Source organism: Paramisgurnus dabryanus, chromosome 1 (genome assembly GCF_030506205.2).
Source record: "Paramisgurnus dabryanus chromosome 1, PD_genome_1.1, whole genome shotgun sequence".
Classification (NCBI taxonomy): Eukaryota; Metazoa; Chordata; class Actinopteri; order Cypriniformes; family Cobitidae; genus Paramisgurnus; species Paramisgurnus dabryanus.
In genome coordinates this window covers 72564891-72583479 of record NC_133337.1, presented here as the reverse complement: position 1 = coordinate 72583479, position 18589 = coordinate 72564891, and positions in this window count along the sequence as shown.

Here is an 18589-nt window from a genome sequence, read left to right as displayed (position 1 = left end):
GAGTTGGTACGCTTATAGATCTCATCGACCCGAACAACTTTCGCCCTCTAACATTTAAGCTCCGCCCAACAGGAAGTCGGCTATTTTGGACTGTTTAAAAAATGCAAGCATTGAACTTTTAAATACTCCTCCTAGGGGATTCGTGCGAATGACACCAAACGTGGTGATCATGATGTCGAGACATTGTACTTGCTAAATTGCGAAGGGATTTTTGATATCTCGAACGGTTCTGCCATGGCGAGGCGACAAAGTTGTGGCGAAATCAGAGAAACAGGAAGTGTTTAATATCTAAGGCAAAAAATATCTTATTGTGATGCCATGCGGGTAGTTTGTTCGTCTGAAGATTCTGATCGCATCGATGTGCCTATTGTGACTCCCGGGTATAGCGCCACCACCAGGCGCCAGGAAGTATGTCAGTCATGAACTTTTAAATACTTCTCCTAGGGAATTCATACGATTGACACCAAACGTGGTGAACATGATGCTGAGACATTGGACTTGCTAAATTGCGAAGGGATTTTTGATATCTCAAACGGTGTTGCCATGGCGAGGCGACAAATTTATGGCGAATTCAATGAAACAGGAAGTGTCTAATATCTAAAGCAAAAAATGTCTTATTGGGATGAAACGCAGTGTGTATGTTCGGCCAAGGATTCCGATCGCATTGATGTGCCTATTTTGAGTCTCGGGTATAGCGCCACCAACAGGCACCAGGAAGTGTGGCAGTCACAAAAGGTGGATTGACAGTTGCATGTGGTTAACTTTTAAATACTCCTCCTAGGATTTTCATGCGATTGACACCAAAAGTGGTCAACATGATGCTGAGACATTGTAGATGATAAATTGCGAAGGGATTTTTGATATCTCTAACGCTGTTCCCATGGCAACACGTCAAACTTTACTTTCTTTTTCAGGCATATTTAAGCTCTTGGCGTGCACTTTGGGTGCCTTAACATGCTCGAAAACAACAGAAATTTGGCACAGCTGTAAAAGTCACGTGCCACTAGGCTCATGCAAAGGCTGGAATATGGGCGTGGCACGAGGGCTCTGTAGCGCCCCCTGTAATGCAAAAACAATCATTGTTGCGCAGATCGGGCAAACATGTACGCACATGTACGAGAGTTGGTACGCATATAGATCTCATCGACCCGAACAACTTTCGCCCTCTAACATTTAAGCTCAGCCCAACAGGAAGTCGGCTATTTTGGATTGTTTAAAAAATGCATGCGTTGAACTTTTAAATACTCCTCCTAGAGGATGCATGCGATTAACACCAAACGTGGTGAACATGATGTCAAGACATTGGACTTGCTAAATTGCGAAGGGATTTTTGATATTTCGAACGGTTCTGCCATGGCGAGGCGACGAATTTATGGCGAATTCAGAGAAACAGGAAGTGTCTAATATCAAAGGCAAAAAATGTCTTATTGTGATGACACGCGGTGTGTTTGTTCGTCTGAAGATTCCGATCGCATCGATGTGCCTATTGTGACTCCCGGGTATAGCGCCACCACCAGGCGCCAGGAAGTGTGTCAGTCACTCCGATCGCATCGATGTGCCTATTGTGACTCCCGGGTATAGCGCCACCACCAGGCGCCAGGAAGTGTGTCAGTCACAAAGCTGGATTTTTTTGACAGTTCCATGCGATGTTCTTTTAAATACTCCTTCTAGGATTTTCATTCGATTGACACAAGAAGTGGTCAACATGATGCAGAGACATTGTAGATGATAAATTGCGAAGGGATTTTTGATATCTCGAACGCTGTTCCCATGGCAACGCGTCAAACTTTAATTTAATTTTAAAGGCATATTTAAGCCTTACAGTTGCATGCGATGTTCTTTTAAATACTCCTTCTAGGATTTTCATGCGATTGACACAAGAAGTGGTCAACATGATGCAGAGACATTGTAGATGATAAATTGCGAAGGGATTTTTGATATCTCGAACACTGTTCCCATGGCAACCTGTCAAACTTTACTTTCATTTTAAAGGCATATTTAAGCCTTACAGTTGCATGCGATGTTCTTTTAAATACTCCTTCTAGGATTTTCATGCGATTGACACAAGAAGTGGTCAACATGATGCAGAGACATTGTAGATGATAAATTGCGAAGGGATTTTTGATATCTCGAACGCTGTTCCCATGGCAACGCGTCAAACTTTAATTTAATTTCAGGCATGTTTAAGGCTCTTGGCGTGCTTAGTCGAACTTTAAAGTTGGCACACACATCAGAGTTGTCGGCTGTTAAGTGTGCACAAAAAGGTCAGATATAGGCGTGTCTATTTAGTCAGTGACTAGCGCCCCCGTTTGTCTAAAATATGGGGTTTCTTTTACCTACTGTACCTAAATGGGTCAGTAGCAACATGAAATAGTCCACTGATATTTACCCACTTGATGCACATGCCCACCGTGCATCGTTTTCTCGGAGGCACCGTGTAGCGGTAAAAAAACGTGCGAGGGCCCGCCATCGCTGCTTGCAGCTATATTTTATTATTATTATTTTTTTTTTTTTTAACACTTTTGGACATTTTGGGGGCTTAACATACTCGAAAACTCTTGAAAATTGGCACAGACGTCAGAGTCGTCCGTCATCGCAGAAATCCAAAGGCTGGAACACGGGCGTGGCACAGGGGCTCTGTAGCGCCCCCTGTAATGCAATAAAAAACATTGATGCACAGATCGGGCAAAAATGTACGCACATGTACGAGACTTGGTACGCTTATAGATCTCATCGACCCGAACCGTTTTCGCCCTCTAACATTTAAGCTCCGCCCAACAGGAAGTCGGCTATTTTGGATTGTTTAAAAAATGCATGCGTTGAACTTTTATATACTCCTCCCAGGGGATTCATGCGATTGACACCAAACGTGGTGAACATGATGCCGAGACATTGGACTTGCTAAATTGCGAAGGGATTTTTGATATCTCGAACGGTTCTGCCATGGCGAGGCGACAAAGTTGTGGCGACATCAGAGAATCAGGAAGTGTCTAATATCTAGGGCAAAAAATGTTTTATTGTAATGACACGCGGGGTGTTTGTTCGTCTGAAGATTCCGATCGCATCGATGTGCCTATTGTGACTCCCGGGTATAGCGCCACCACCAGGCGCCAGGAAGTGTGTCAGTCACAAAGGTGGATTTTTTTTACAGTTCCATGCAATGTTCTTTTAAATGCTCCTCCTAGAATGTTTATGCGATTGACATCAAAAGTGGTCAACATGATGGCGAGACATTGTAGATGATAAATTGCGAAGGGATTTTTGATATCTCGAACGCTGTTCCCATGGCAACGCGTCAAACTTTACTTTCATTTTTAAGGCATATTTAAGCCTTTCAGTTGACGCCGATGTTCTTTTAAATACTCCTTCTAGAATATTCATGCGATTGACTCCAGAAGTGGTCATCATGATGCTGAGGCATTGTAGATGATAAATTGCGAAGGGATTTTTGATATCTCAAATGCTGTTCCCATGGCAACGCGTCAAACTTTACTTTCATATTAAAGGCATATTTGAGCCTTTCAGTTGAAACCGATGTTCTTTTGAATACTCCTTCTAGAATATTCATGCGATTGACACCAAAAGTGGTCAACATGATGCTGAGACATTGTAGATGATAAATTGCAAAGGGATTTTTGATATCTTGAACGCTGTTCCCATGGCAACGTGTCAAACTTTACTTTAATTTTAAAGGCATGTTTAAGGCTCTTGGCGTGCTTAGTTGAACTTTAAATGTGGCACACACATTAGAGTTGTTGGCTGTTAAGTGTGCACAAGCAGGTCAGACATAGGCGTGTCTCTTAAGTGGCTCACTAGTGCCCCCGTTTGTCTAAAATGTGGAGTTTCTTTTACCTACAGTCCCCAAATTGCTCAGTAACAACATTAAATAGCCCACTGATATTTACCCACTTGAGGCCCTTGCCCACCGTGCATCATTTTCTCGGACGCACCGTGTAGCGGTAAAAAAACGTGCGAGGGCCCGCCATTGCTGCTTGCAGCTATATTTATTATTATTTTTTTAACACTTTTGGACTTTTTGGGTGCCTTAACATACTCGAAAACTCTTGAAAATTGGCACAGACACCAGAGTCGTCCATCATCGCAGAAATCCAAAGGCTGGAACACGGGCGTGCCACGGGGGCTCTATAGCGCCCCCTGTAATGCAAAAACAAACATTGGGGCACAGATCGGGCAAAAATGTACGCACATGTACGAGAGTTGGTACGCATATAGATCTCATCGACCCGAACAACTTTCGCACTCTAACATTTAAGCTCTGCCCAACAGGAAGTCGGCTATTTTGGATTGTTTAAAAAATGCATGCGTTGAACTTTTAAATATTCCTCCTAGTGGATTCATGGGATTGACACCAAACGTGGTAAACATGATGTCGAGACATTGTACTTGTTAAATTGCGAAGGGATTTTTGATATCTCGAACGTTTCTGCCATGGCGAGGCGACAAATTTATGGCGAAATCAGAGAAACAGGAAGTGTCTAATATCTAAGGAAGTGTCTAATATCTAAGGAAGTGTCTAATATCTAATACTCCTTCTAGGATATTCATGCGATTAACACCAGAAGTGGTCTACATGATGCCGAGACATTGTAGATGATAAATTGCGAAGGGATTTTTGATATCTCGAATGCTGTTCCCATAGCAATGCCGCAAACTTTACTTTTATTTCTGGCATATTTAAGGCTCTTGACGTGCTTAGATTAACCTAAAAATTGCTCTTAAGTGTGCACAAAAAGGTGAGACATAGGCGTGTCTCTTAAGTGGCTCACTAGCGCCCCCGTTTGTCTAAAATGTGGGGTTTCTTTTACCTACAGTCCCCAAATGGGTCAGTAACAACATTAAATAGCCCACTGATATTTACCCACTTGATGCCCTTGCCCACTGTGCATCGTTTTCTCGGATGCACCGTGTAGCGGTAAAAAACGTGCGAGGGCCCGCCATTGCTGCTTGCAGCTATATTTATTCTTGTTTTTACTGTTTTTTTATTATTATTTGAAGGTATTCCTTGTTATTTGTGATATTGTGTTTGAAAACATTAATAAAAACCACCAAATATCTCTTCTTAAGATGAATACGCATTGTTTAATTATTGTGGCTTGCTGTACCAACCCATTCTCTGATTTATCAAGAATATTTCCAAAGTAACGATTGCTAAGATATTCATGACCAGGGTCTATCCACAGATTGTACCACATTGTTTTAAGTGTTGGATGTGTGCATGCTATGGTTTCACAAAACATCCATTTACATTCAAAACCTATGGCTTCAATGCCTTAATGTCATCAACTTTTTTTTCGGTCACATCAACAGCACCAAAAAATTTTTAGAGCGTGCAAACTGATTTACTTCGTTTTAAACATGTTGTGTGGTTTCGGTCTAGATTTTTACAGAAAACATCAGAACATGGCAACGTTTTAACAATTACAAGAATGCTGAAACATTTTACTTTTAAGTGTCTCCCAAGAGTAAGTGTGGGTGTGACAAATACTTTTGGATTGTTTGGAAACGATATGAATGCAGTGAAACTATGCAAAAGTTTTGAACTTTAACATAATTTTATATGGGTCCTGATTTTTAAAAGCTGCAATGTTTCTTACACACAGAGCTATTCACATCACAAGTCTGAATGTTTAATAACATAAAAACCTTTTTTTTTTGTAGATCTCACACAATACTGATTTCATAGGATGTATATACGACATGTCGTGTATGCAAGGGTTTGTTGGCGTATTTTAAACACAAGCTGTTTATTTTAATCTTTAAACAAATGTGTATGACAAAAGTTGTTCTGACTGAACTGACACTAAGGATCAATGCTGAAATGTTAAATCTAAGTAATTGCAAAACAACCTTAACCACTATATAGATGTTTTCAATCTATTGGTACCGGTTTTAAATGTGACCAAACTATTTCAAACAGTACCAAGTTGTAGATGGTTGCGACTTAATTTACAAGGTTTTAACACACATTACTGTTTTGTCACGGTGTGTTTCATAGCATTGCTGTTGCATACAACAGGCTCTCAAGTTTATGTTAAAAGGATTACTAAATAAAAACCTAAGCATTCTGTATTATGTTGCCACTGATGATTTTACAAGTTTACAGTTTCAAACATTTTGCTATCTTCGCTGTGAAAGATTTAGTAAATAAATCTAAAACATACACAGTGTTGAGGCGTTCCCTTAATCTTCTAGCAACGATTTTCAAGAGATTACCAACATGTATGATCTACTAACTGTCAGGGGATCTGTGATATTATTTTCTGAAGAAATTAAAAAGTTAGCTATCTAATGGCTACTGCACAATAACTTAAGCGATAAAGAGTTTGACAAATGTTACATAACCTATAGAAACAAAACAAGATGAATTACAAAGTCACTGACATAAGGTTTACACATAAACAAATCACGCAGATGTTTAAAGTGAAGTTGTTCCACCCAGAGAGGAGTGTCCCTAACTCCAGGACTCCTATCTCCGCCTATCCATTACAGTCATTAAAACGGCGCCAGTATGGTTCATTCAAACACATTCGCTTAACAAGTTTCAAGAAACTATGTACTCCTACTGATACACCAACACATTCGCGCTACCCACCCCAGAGCATTATGAAGATGAGAAAGCCTACAGTTGAACCTGTGCACTCAATAAGTCCACCACAGTTCCTGATGGCGGCCCATCATCCTACAACAACACCACCCTTTGTACGGCTCAAGTAATGTCTGATGATGTTCCAATGGACCTGTGCCCCCAAGAAGGAATTGACAATGCCTGCTGAATCAATACACTATGCGTGTATCCATTCCGCAGACTGTTTGGTGTCAAGATCATGAAGCAGGCGTCGTGATACATCTGTTCCAAACTTGATGACAAAAAGCTAAAGGCGCTCTGTAGCATCTTTAGAGACTCTTACCTATGTGGTTTGTGTGTGTTTACAATATCAAATAATGATCAAATTGCTGTTTGTGAAATTATTGAACCGATGGATGATCACATTCTTGTGAAAAACGTTGTGATTTTCTACACTACAATGATAACATATGATGTATTTCTTTTACTTGATGAGAAATAAAAAACATATACCACTTTAAACATCTGCGTGATTTGTTTAAGTGTAAACCTTATGTCAGTGACTTTGTAATTCATCTTGTTTTGTTTCTATAGATTATGTAACATTTGTCAAACTCTTTATCGCTTAAGTTATTGTGCAGTAGCCATTAGATAGCTAACTTTTTAATTACTTCAGAAAATAATATCACAGATCCCCTGACAGTTAGTACATCATACATGTTGGTAATCTCTTGAAAATCGTTGCTAGAAGATTAAGGGAACGCCTCAACACTGTGTATGTTTTAGATTTATTTACTAAATCTTTCACAGCGAAGATAGCAAAATGTTTGAAACTGTAAACTTGTAAAATCATCAGTGGCAACATAATACAGAATGCTTAGGTTTTTATTTAGTAATCCTTTTAACATAAACTTGAGAGCCTGTTGTATGCAACAGCAATGCGATGAAACACACCGTGACAAAACAGTAATGTGTGTTAAAACCTTGTAAATTAAGTCGCAACCATCTACAACTTGGTACTGTTTGAAATAGTTTGGTCACATTTAAAACCGGTACCAATAGATTGAAAACATCTATATAGTGGTTAAGGTTGTTTTGCAATTACTTAGATTTAACATTTCAGCATCGATCCTTAGTGTCAGTTCAGTCAGAACAACTTTTGTCATACACATTTGTTTAAAGATTAAAATAAACAGCTTGTGTCTAAAATACGCCAACAAACCCTTGCATACACGACATTCATATACACGTCGTATATACACAGGGGCGCTGTAAAGGGGGGGGTAAACAATGACGATTCTCGGGGCCCACGAGTAGGAGGGGGCCCAGAGAAGCCCCCAAAATTGTGTTGCTAAAAAATATTTAATAGTAAAATTATTAACTTTAAATTATTCTATTTGCCGTTTCCTGGTATCAAAAGAAATGTATTTGTTTAGGAAACACAACATCCGTGGGCCCCTTTCCCCCTCTCAATTATCATAAAATGGTTCAGTCCGCCCAAATTGTATAGTCCAGGCAACACAGCTTGACTTCACTTATAGCGCCGGCAGAATATCAACTTGACTGACGAGGAAGTGAAAATGCCTCAAAAATCTGGAAGTCAAAAATGAAAAGAGAAAAAAATAAGAGAAGTGAAAGAGGCAAAGGGTCGACAGCATGATACCCAATTTTTCACAAGAAAGGGTTTGTAAGTAGACCTAAATTGTTAGTGGACCGCCCGCCCGTGACAATGATCGTAGCCTACAGCACTTTTCTGTGCTTACGCGCACGCTTTGTACATGAGGCCCCAGGTCTCTACGGTAGTATTTTTAGACAAGTAAGCATGTTTCGATAGAGCAGGGTGCAACGGGTGCACGGCTTTGCCTCACAGGCAGTCGTTGTCGGCATCTTTGTACGAGGCTCCGCTGGTCCGCCCACTTTCAGCACCCTGCTGCGGTCCACGCTGTTGCACCTGTCTTGCAAGCAGCCTAACTTCATGAACTCTGATAAAAATCCTCTGCCAGCTACTGTACAAACTACTATCAGCTGTTTGTGAGGTTTCAGTGCATCTCTTGAAGATGATGTGGAGTTGTAATACTTTCACATTATCTGATTCAGACCGACTCGGCAAAACTCAATTTAAACAGCGCAAAATGACTGCCTGTGGACGTTATAGATAGAAATGATTATATTTCTGTTTTTATTCACACAATAAATATTTAAACTAGTTTTAATGAAAATCCATGTAGTTTTAGGAAAAGGAAGGGAGCAGCAAGGCTTTAGGATTTATTTAGACAAAGTTATAGACTATGCAAATTTCAAAATGGTCAAAATGACGCTTGTTCGTTCTAGTGTTAAAGATAGTTACCACACTGCAAAAAATGATTTTCAAGAAAAAAATCGTATTATTTTTGTCTTGTTTTCAGTGAAAATATCTAAAATTTCTTAAATAAAGATGCTTTTTCTTGACAACAACCCAAGAATATTAATCTAGTTTTTAGAACAAAAATATTAAATTTCAAAGTGATTTTGTGCATAAAACAAGCAAAAAAAATCTTAAACATTTTTCTTAAACACTAAATTCAAGAAAAAATGAAGAAAAATTTGCTTACCCCATTGGCAGATTTTTTTTGAAAAAGCATCTTAATTTAGGAATTTTAAGATATTTTTACTGAAAACAAGAAAAAAATACTAAGATTTTATTTTCTTGAAAATCATTTTTTGCAATGCATAAGTTTAAATGTTGCAGTTAAAATGACTGCTGGTGGCCGTTCTAGTGTTAAATGTGGATGATAAAGGGACTCAATTTTCTCCCCATGTTATGTCAAGAAAACGCTGGAAAAAATAATAATACACAGTTTTAGTTAAACGTTCAACACTGCAAAAAAGTGACTTTCTTACTTGGTATTTTTTTCTTGTTTTCTGTAGAAATATCTAAAAATTCTTAAATTAAGATGCTTTTTCTTGATGAGCAGAATAACCTAAGTAAATGAGTCTAGTTTTAAGACTAATTAATATACAATTTCAGTGAAATTGTCCTTAAAACAAGCAAAATGATCTGCCAATGGGGTGAGAAAAAAACTTTTTTCTTAAACACTTAATTCAAGTAAAATTTTCTCACCCCATTGGTAGTCAAAATACAAAAACAGTGCATGATTTTATGTGAATTAATATGAAAAAAGTCTCAGCTGTGTTGGGGGCCCTGTCAAGATTCTTTTAATGGGGCCCAAAATCCTTAGCAGCGCCCCTGTATATACATCCTATGAAATCAGTATTGTGTGAGATCTACAAAAAAAAGGGTTTTATGTTATTAAACATTCAGACTTGTGATGTGAATAGATCTGTGTGTAAGAAACATTGCAGCTTACTGCTTTTAAAAATCAGGACCCATATAAAATTATGTTAAAGTTCAAAACTTTTGCATAGTTTCTCTGCATTCATATAGTTTCCAAACAATCCAAAAGTATTTGTCACACCAACACTTACTCTTGGGAGACACTTAAAAGTAAAATGTTTCAGCATTCTTGTAAATTTTAAAACGTCGTCATGTTCTGATGTTTTCTATAAAATCTAGACCGAAACCACACAACATGTTTAAAACGAAGTAAATCAGTTTGCACGCTCTAAAAAATTTTTGGTGCTGTTGATGTGAACGAAATTAAGTTGATGACATAAAGGCATTGAAGCCATAGGTTTTGAATGTAAATGGATGTTTTGTGAAACCATAGCATGCACACATCCAACACTTAAAACAATGTGGTACAATCTGTGGATAGACCCTGGTCATGAATATCTTAACAATTGTTACTTTGGAAATATTCTTGATAAATCAGAGAATGGGTTGGTAAAGCAAGCCACAATAATTAAACAATGCGTATTCATCTTAAGAAGAGATATTTGGTGTTTTTTATCAATGTTTTCAAACACAATATCACAAATAACAAGCAATACCTTCAAATAATAAAAAAAAACTGTAAAAACAAGAATAAATATAGCTGCAAGCAGCAATGGCGGGCCCTCGCACGTTTTTTTACCGCTACACGGTGCGTCCGAGAAAACGATGCACAGTGGGCAAGGGCATCAAGTGGGTAAATATCAGTGGGCTATTTAATGTTGTTACTGAGCCATTTGGGGACTGTAGGTAAAAGAAACCCCACATTTTAGAGAAATGGGGGCACTAGTGAGCCACTTAAGAGACACACCTATGTCTGACCTGTTTGTGCACACTTAACAGCCGACAACTCTGATGTGTGTGCCGACTTTTAGGTTAATATAAACACGCCAAGAGCCCTAAATATGCCTGAAATAAAAGTAAAGTTTGGGGCGTTGCCATGGGAACAGCATTTGAGATATCAAAAATCCCTTTGCAATTTATCATCTACAATGTCTCGGCATCATGTAGACCGCTTTTGGTGTCAATCGCATGAATATTCTAGAAGGAGTATTTAAAAGAACATCGACGTCAACTGAAAGGCTTAAATATGCCTTTAAAATGAAAGTAAAGTTTGACGTGTTGCCATGGGAACAGCGTTCGAGATATCAAAAATCCCTTCGCAATTTATCATCTACAATCTCTCGGCTTCATGTTGACCACTTTTGGTGTCAATTGCATGATTTTTCTAGAAGGAGTATTTAAAAGAACATAGCATAGAACTGTAAAAAAAATCCAGCTTTGTGACTGACGCACTTCCTGGCGCCTGGTGGTGGCGCTATACCCGGGAGTCACAATAGGCACATCGATGCGATCGGAATCTTCAGACGAACAAACACTCCGCATGGCATCACAATAAGATATTTTTTGCCTTAGATATTAGACACTTCCTGTTTCTCTGAATTCGCCATAAATTCGTCGCCTCGCCATGGCAGAACCGTTCGAGATATCAAAAATCCCTTCGCAATTTAGCAAGTACAATATCTCGGCATCATGACCACCACGTTTGGTGTCAATCCCATGAATCCACTAGGAGGAGTATTTAAAAATTCAACGCATGCATATTTTAAACAATCCAAAATAGCCGACTTCCTGTTGGGCGGAGCTTAAATGTTAGAGGGCGAAAGTTGTTCGGGTCGATGAGATCTATATGCGTACCAACTCTCGTACATGTGCGCACATTTTTGCCCGATCTGTGCATCAATGTTTTTTTTTGCATTACAGGGGGCGCTATAGAGCCCCAGTGCCACGCCCGTGTTCCAGCCTTTGGATTTCTGCGATGACGGACGACTCTGACATCTGTGCCAAATTACAAGAGTTTTCGAGTATGTTAAGGCACCCAAAAAGTCCAAAAGTGTTAAAAAAAAAAAAAAAATAAAATAAAAAATAATAATAATAATAAAAAATATAGCTGCAAGCAGCAATGGCGGGCCCTCGCACGTTTTTTTACCGCTACACGGTGCGTCCGAGAAAACAATGCACGGTGGGCAAGGGCATCAAGTGGGTAAATATCAGTGGGCTATTTAATGTTGTTACTGAGCCATTTGGGGACTGTAGGTAAAAGAAACCCCACATTTTAGACAAACGGGGGCACTAGTGAGCCACTAAAGAGACACGCCTTTGTCTGACCTATTTGTCCACTCTGAACAGCCGACAACTCTGATGTTTGTGCCGACTTTTAGGTTAATCTAAGCACGCCAAGAGTCCTAAATATGCCTGAAAAAAATGTAAAGTTTGGGGCGTTGCCATGGGAACAGCGTTCGAGATATCAAAAATCCCTTCGCAATTTATCATCTACTATGTCTCGGCATCATGTTGACCGCTTTTGGTGTCAATCGCATGAATATCCTAGAAGGAGTATTTAAAGGAACATCGGCGTCAACTGAAAGGCTTAAATATGCCTTTAAAATGAAAGTAAAATCTGACGCGTTGCCATGGGAACAGCGTTTGAGATATCAAAAATCCCTTCGCAATTTATCAACTACAATGTCTCAGCATTATGTTGACCACTTCTGGAGTCAATCACATTATTTCCTCAGGAGGAGTATTTAAAAATTTACCGCATGCAGCTGTAAGGTTTAAATATGCCTTAAAAATGAAAGTAAAGTTTGACAGGTTGTCATGGGAACAGCGTTTGAAATATCAAGAATCCCTTCGCAATTTATCATCTACAATATCTCGGCTTCATGTTGACCACTTTTGGTGTCAATTGCATGATTATTCTAGAAGGAGTATATAAAAGTTCACTGCATGCAACTGTAAGGCTTAAATATGCCTTTAAAATGAAAGTAAAGTTTGACACGTTGCCATGGGAATAGCGTTCGAGATATCAAAAATCCCTTCGCAATTTATCATCTACAATGTCTCGCCATCATGTTGACCACTTCTGGTGTTAATCGCATGAATATCCTAGAAGGAGTATATTAAAGGAACATCGGCGTCAATTAAAAGGCTTAAATATGCCTTTAAAATGAAAGTAAAGTTTGACGCGTTGCCATGGGAACAGCGTTGGAGATATCAAAAATCCCTTCGCAATTTATCATCTACAATCTCTCGGCTACATGTTGACCACTTTTGGTGTCAATTGCATGATTTTTCTAGAAGGAGTATTTGAAAGAACATAGCATGGAATTGTCAAAAAAAATCCAGCTTTGTGACTGATACACTTCCTGGCGCCTGGTGGTGGCGCTATACCCGGGAGTCACAATAGGCACATCGATGCGATCGGAATCTTCAGACGAACAAACACCCTGCATGGCATCACAATAAGATATTTTTTGCCTTAGAAATTAGACACTTCCTGTTTCTCTAAATTCGCCATAAATTCGTCGCCTCGCCATGGCAGAACCGTTCGAGATATCAAAAATCCCTTCGCAATTTAGCAAGTACAATGTCTCGACATCATGATCACCACGTTTGGTGTCAATCCCATGAATCCACTAGGAGGAGTATTTAAAAGTTCAACGAATGCATTTTTTAAACAATCCAAAATAGCCGACTTCCTGTTGGGCGGAGCTTAAATGTTAGAGGGCGAAAGTTGTTCGGGTCGATGAGATCTATATGCGTACCAACTCTCGTACATGTGCGTAAATTTTTGCCCGATCTGTGCATCAATGTTTTTTTTTGCATTACAGGGGGCGCTATAGAGCCCCCGTGCCACGCCCGTGTTCCAGCCTTTGGATTTCTGCGATGACGGACGACTCTGACGTCTGTGCCAATTTTCAAGAGTTTTCGAGTATGTTAAGGCCCCCAAAAAGTCCAAAAGTGTTAAAAAAAATAAAAAAAAAAAAAAAAAAATAATAAAAATAATAATCCGAGCAAAAACAATAGGGCTTCGCACCTACGGTGCAGGCCATTCTGGCCTGCTCCTCGGTGCTCGGGCCCTAATAATAATCCGAGCAAAAACAATAGGGCTTCGCACCTTTCGGTGCAGGCCATTCTGGCCTGCTCCTCGGTGCTCGAGCCCTAATAATAATCCGAGCAAAAACAATAGGGCTTCGCACCATTCGGTGCAGGCCATTCTGGCCTGCTCCTCGGTGCTCGGGCCCTAATAATGAGTATAAGAAACACCAACAAGATATCAAAAACATGTATAAAACGGATTATATAAACGTTGAAAAATCCCCCAGTATCTGGTATTAAGAACACTCAAACGGTATAAGTTTAAAACGTCAGCAAACAAATGATGATTTGTCACTTACAAAGTCGGTATTTTTAGTGACAATTTCGGTGCTTTACTCAAACTGTTTTCTACGCTCTGTATCCTGGTTTGAAAAACCGTCGACTACAAACTGCTTAAACTGTACATAATAGTACCAGACATAATGCAAAAAGTCTTTGATCTCTTCTAGAGTCACTTCATTTCCTGTGCTGTCCGTGACCTGTTCATCAGCCGCAAGTTCGTTTCTATAGGCCTGTTGATTACCAGGCAGGGGCTCCGGGTCCTGTTCGGAAGACGCGGCGCTTCGGATCTCAAGGGTCGGGGTCAAGACAGATGGGCACAATTCTGTATCCTCAGAATCAACCTCTTCTCGATTTAGGGATACCACCGCGGGGGCCTGTTCGGAAGCCGTGAAGCTTTGGACCTCAAGGCTCTGGGTCAAGACAGATGGGTACAATTCTGTATCCTCAGAATTGTTGTCTTCTCAATTTATGTGGATCACCCCTAACTCTGGGGTCTGTTCGGAAGCCACAGGTGTTTCTTGAACATTCATGGACGCTGATGGCGATTGCGACGGTGAAGGTAGTTCAAAATCGCAAGCGTCCCACGCATTAATCAGATCCTCATCCCAATCTACAAAGCTCACTGCTATGTCATGTGTGCTCGACCCTGCAATCAGATAAAACCTGTTATTAAAAATACCAAAATAAAACCTTTTTGTTTAAAACACCTCTAATGCTGTATAAACACACCTTGTCCAGATGTTCTAGCGTCAGACTCCAAAGGTGATACATTATCGATCGCGATGACGCTGGCATTCAAAACTGTAAAATGATGAACATGTTATTAGAAATCACCTTAAAATAAAACAATCTGTTTAAAGACCATATATAGATACGCACCGGGGGACGCACTCTGAGCCGTTCGTTGTCTCTTTGCATCAACATTTCGTAAAGTTGTATGCTGTCCCCTTGGGGGGTGAACCGTGGCCTGATTGGATCGCTGTCTTTTGCATGCTTCATGGCCACCCCGTGTTGTGTGGGGTATATTATCCACCAGGATAGACAAATCCACTGCAATACCAGAGGTCAAATGTTTAGCTTTTAAATAATTAACTTTATTGTAACTCATCAGTAAAAACACCTTTACGTACAGAGCGGTTTGCGTATCCCAGATCTACCAACGTTGTGTCGAGTAGTCTGAGCACGGGTCCCTGTGAAAGATGGATCGTAAGCCCCATGGCAGCAGTCACACGCACGCACGCACACACGCACACACACACACACACGTCTTACCGTTCTCGTTATTTCTGAGAAACCCTGTTGTATTGGGTATGCTGTCCAGGAGGTTACACAAATTCGCTACAATGATGACAGAATTTTTAAGTATTTTTGAAAACAGACAAAATGTTGGAACCAAAAAAAAGTAAAACACCAATACGCACCGAGTGTGCGGAGACCTGCAACTCCCCACACCACATCTCGATCAGATGATCTAATGTTGTTATGCACTGTGAAAATAGTTGGGTTGTTTGTAAGATACGTTGTAACCAACACACACACACACACACACACACACACACACACACACACACACACACACACACACACACACACACACACACACACACACACACATAAACACATACACACACCCACACACACACACACACACACACACATAAACACATACACACACCCACACACACACACACACACACACACACACACACACACACACACACAGATAAACAACTTACAGTTTTCGGGTCCTCAATCCTGAAGGAATTAGAGTGTTATAGATTTATTTATTTAATGTAAGTGCATCGTTTAAAATTATATGTAGAAAACGTTAAAACATACCTGACGACCTATTTAAATCACAAATTTCAGCTGCAACATTAGCGTAGTCGGGGTCGTTCAGGGCACCTAAAACAACAACACATGATATGTTATCCGATTCTTTGTGGTTTTTTTTTTTTGTAACACACAACATATTTGAAAAACAATACATACTTTTAAACACACTCACCAATAAGGTATGACTCCATTTCTTTTCTAGACTTTTTAACGTAGACTTTCTTGCTGCGAGTTCCAATCACAAGTTTTCAGGGGTGTTAAAATACATTCTGAGTGGGGCCTTACTTTATACGAAGCTGGTACATAGGTATGTCTGTTAAAGACGAGAGATCTGGTTTGTGTCAACTGATAACAGTTTGTAAGGATATTTGATTCTTGATTGTCTGTAGAGAAACTTATGATGTTACAAACGCAACTTAAAAGACCGCATAAAATACGCATTGGTTGATTATATTGGTTTAGAGACGCTTATAAAAAACATGTGGGTAATTAACCTCCATGCATGTCTCTGATTTGTTCTAACTAGTTTCAATGTAATGAAACCACCTGCCGTTGCATCAGAGAGACGAATATCATAAATTATTTGACCCATTAGGGACCAGACAGATAAACACATTGTTTTCACTACAACCCCGTGATGCATAGACGGGCGCTTGGGTTGTTGTGAACAGAGAAACACACACACACACACACACACACACACACACACACACACGTGTCCCCCGCTCGCACATCCATACACGATCATAAGAACAAACCTCTGAAACATCATACCTGTTTTAGATGCCCCCGGTGCCAAAATACTCTCTTTATTCAGAACACAGAACAGTTAATATCTAATCACCCGATATAAAAAATATTGTGGTCTGCTCCTACAAACCTAAAAATGTATGATTCTTCATGTATGGTCCTGTTTTAACCAGTGACGTTACATCTAAAATAAGCCTTTATTTTGTCATGGTGGGGCATAGTTACATTATTGTATACATACGTGTATACAAGGGATGGGTTCCATAATGAATACAACCATAATATGGGGTATAAATGTCTTAAAACTTTCAAATGATGCGTGGAGAGAAATACGTTGATCGTAAATATACATACACATGCACGATTTTAGTAATCATATTGTATACAAACCATAAGATGGGATGAAATGTCTTAAGCTTTAAAAAGTTTGTTTTTAAAACCCCGTAGATATAAGTACGCATCAGGCCACGTTGGTGCGCGCATTCACATGTTTTAATCAGAGCCTTGGTTAAAGAAATCCCTAAATCTAAAATAAACCCTTATTTGGCCAAAGCGGACAGAATTACATTTATTGTGTAATAACCACATATTCACAGTTGGTTTTATGGTTACATTAATTTAAAACAAACCCCAGATGAGATGAAAATGTCTTTAATCGTTTAAAAGTTTCCTAACGGTAGATGTGAACACGCATTCGCGTATGTTCTCTATTGTAAACGCCGGAGCGCGATCTAATGGCATGAACAGAATACGGATCATGAAAAGATTCAACTTTTATTTAAATAAATACCCTTTAGTCTAAAGAGTATAGTATTGACGGCCCCCTGTGGTTATGGCACAGTTCATTGCTATACACGTACTGTGTGCTTCATTAAATAATTTGTGATGTTACAAACTTTTAGATCCTGCAGTGTTTGCCATAAAAATAGGTGCTGGTGCTTCACCTAAAATCTAAAATAAACCTTTTACTTTTTGTCAGTGTGACCATATTACATTTTACCACTACAGTTTTAAAAGACTCTAGCTATTTTACAATCCGCCCCCTGCTGTGAATTATCTCTCTCTCTCTCTCTCTCTCACACACACACACACACACACACACACACACACACACACACACACACACACACACACACACACACACACACACACACACACACACACACACACACACACACACACACACACACACACACACACACACAGAGCAGCTTGTGCAAGCTTGTGACTGCTCAGAAAAAATAGCCTAGTTCAATAGAAAATATCAGATTTAAGTTTGACCAGTTACAACTAAAATATTTGATTCTTCCGTGACTTTAAAGAAGTCTCTTGACAAAAACAAACGTTTATATCAAGATGTATTTGTCATACACGCTGCTACTTCACCTACGATCTAAAATAATACTTTATTTTTGTCAGAGCAGACAATATATGACTTGTTGTATAATATACACATATTCACACCTGGTTTTAAGAAGCATTTAATTAAAAATAAACCCCTAAGATGGGATGAAGACGTCTTAAAAACATTTAAAAGTTTATTAACGTCAGATATAAGTTCTCTGTCACCATCGGTGCGTGTATACACATGTCTTAATCAGAGACTTGGTTAAAGAATCCCCTAAATCTAAAATAAACCCTTATTTTGCCATAGCGGACAGAATTACATTTATTAAGTTTATTTTAAGACGGCAGATATGACCGCACACCCGGTGCGTTCTCAGGCTCCGCCGGAGAGTAATCTTTAATACGCGTGAACCTAGAGAGCAGGTCATGAAAAGATTCACGGATTTCGTGAACCGTTTAAAATTTTATTTAGTTTA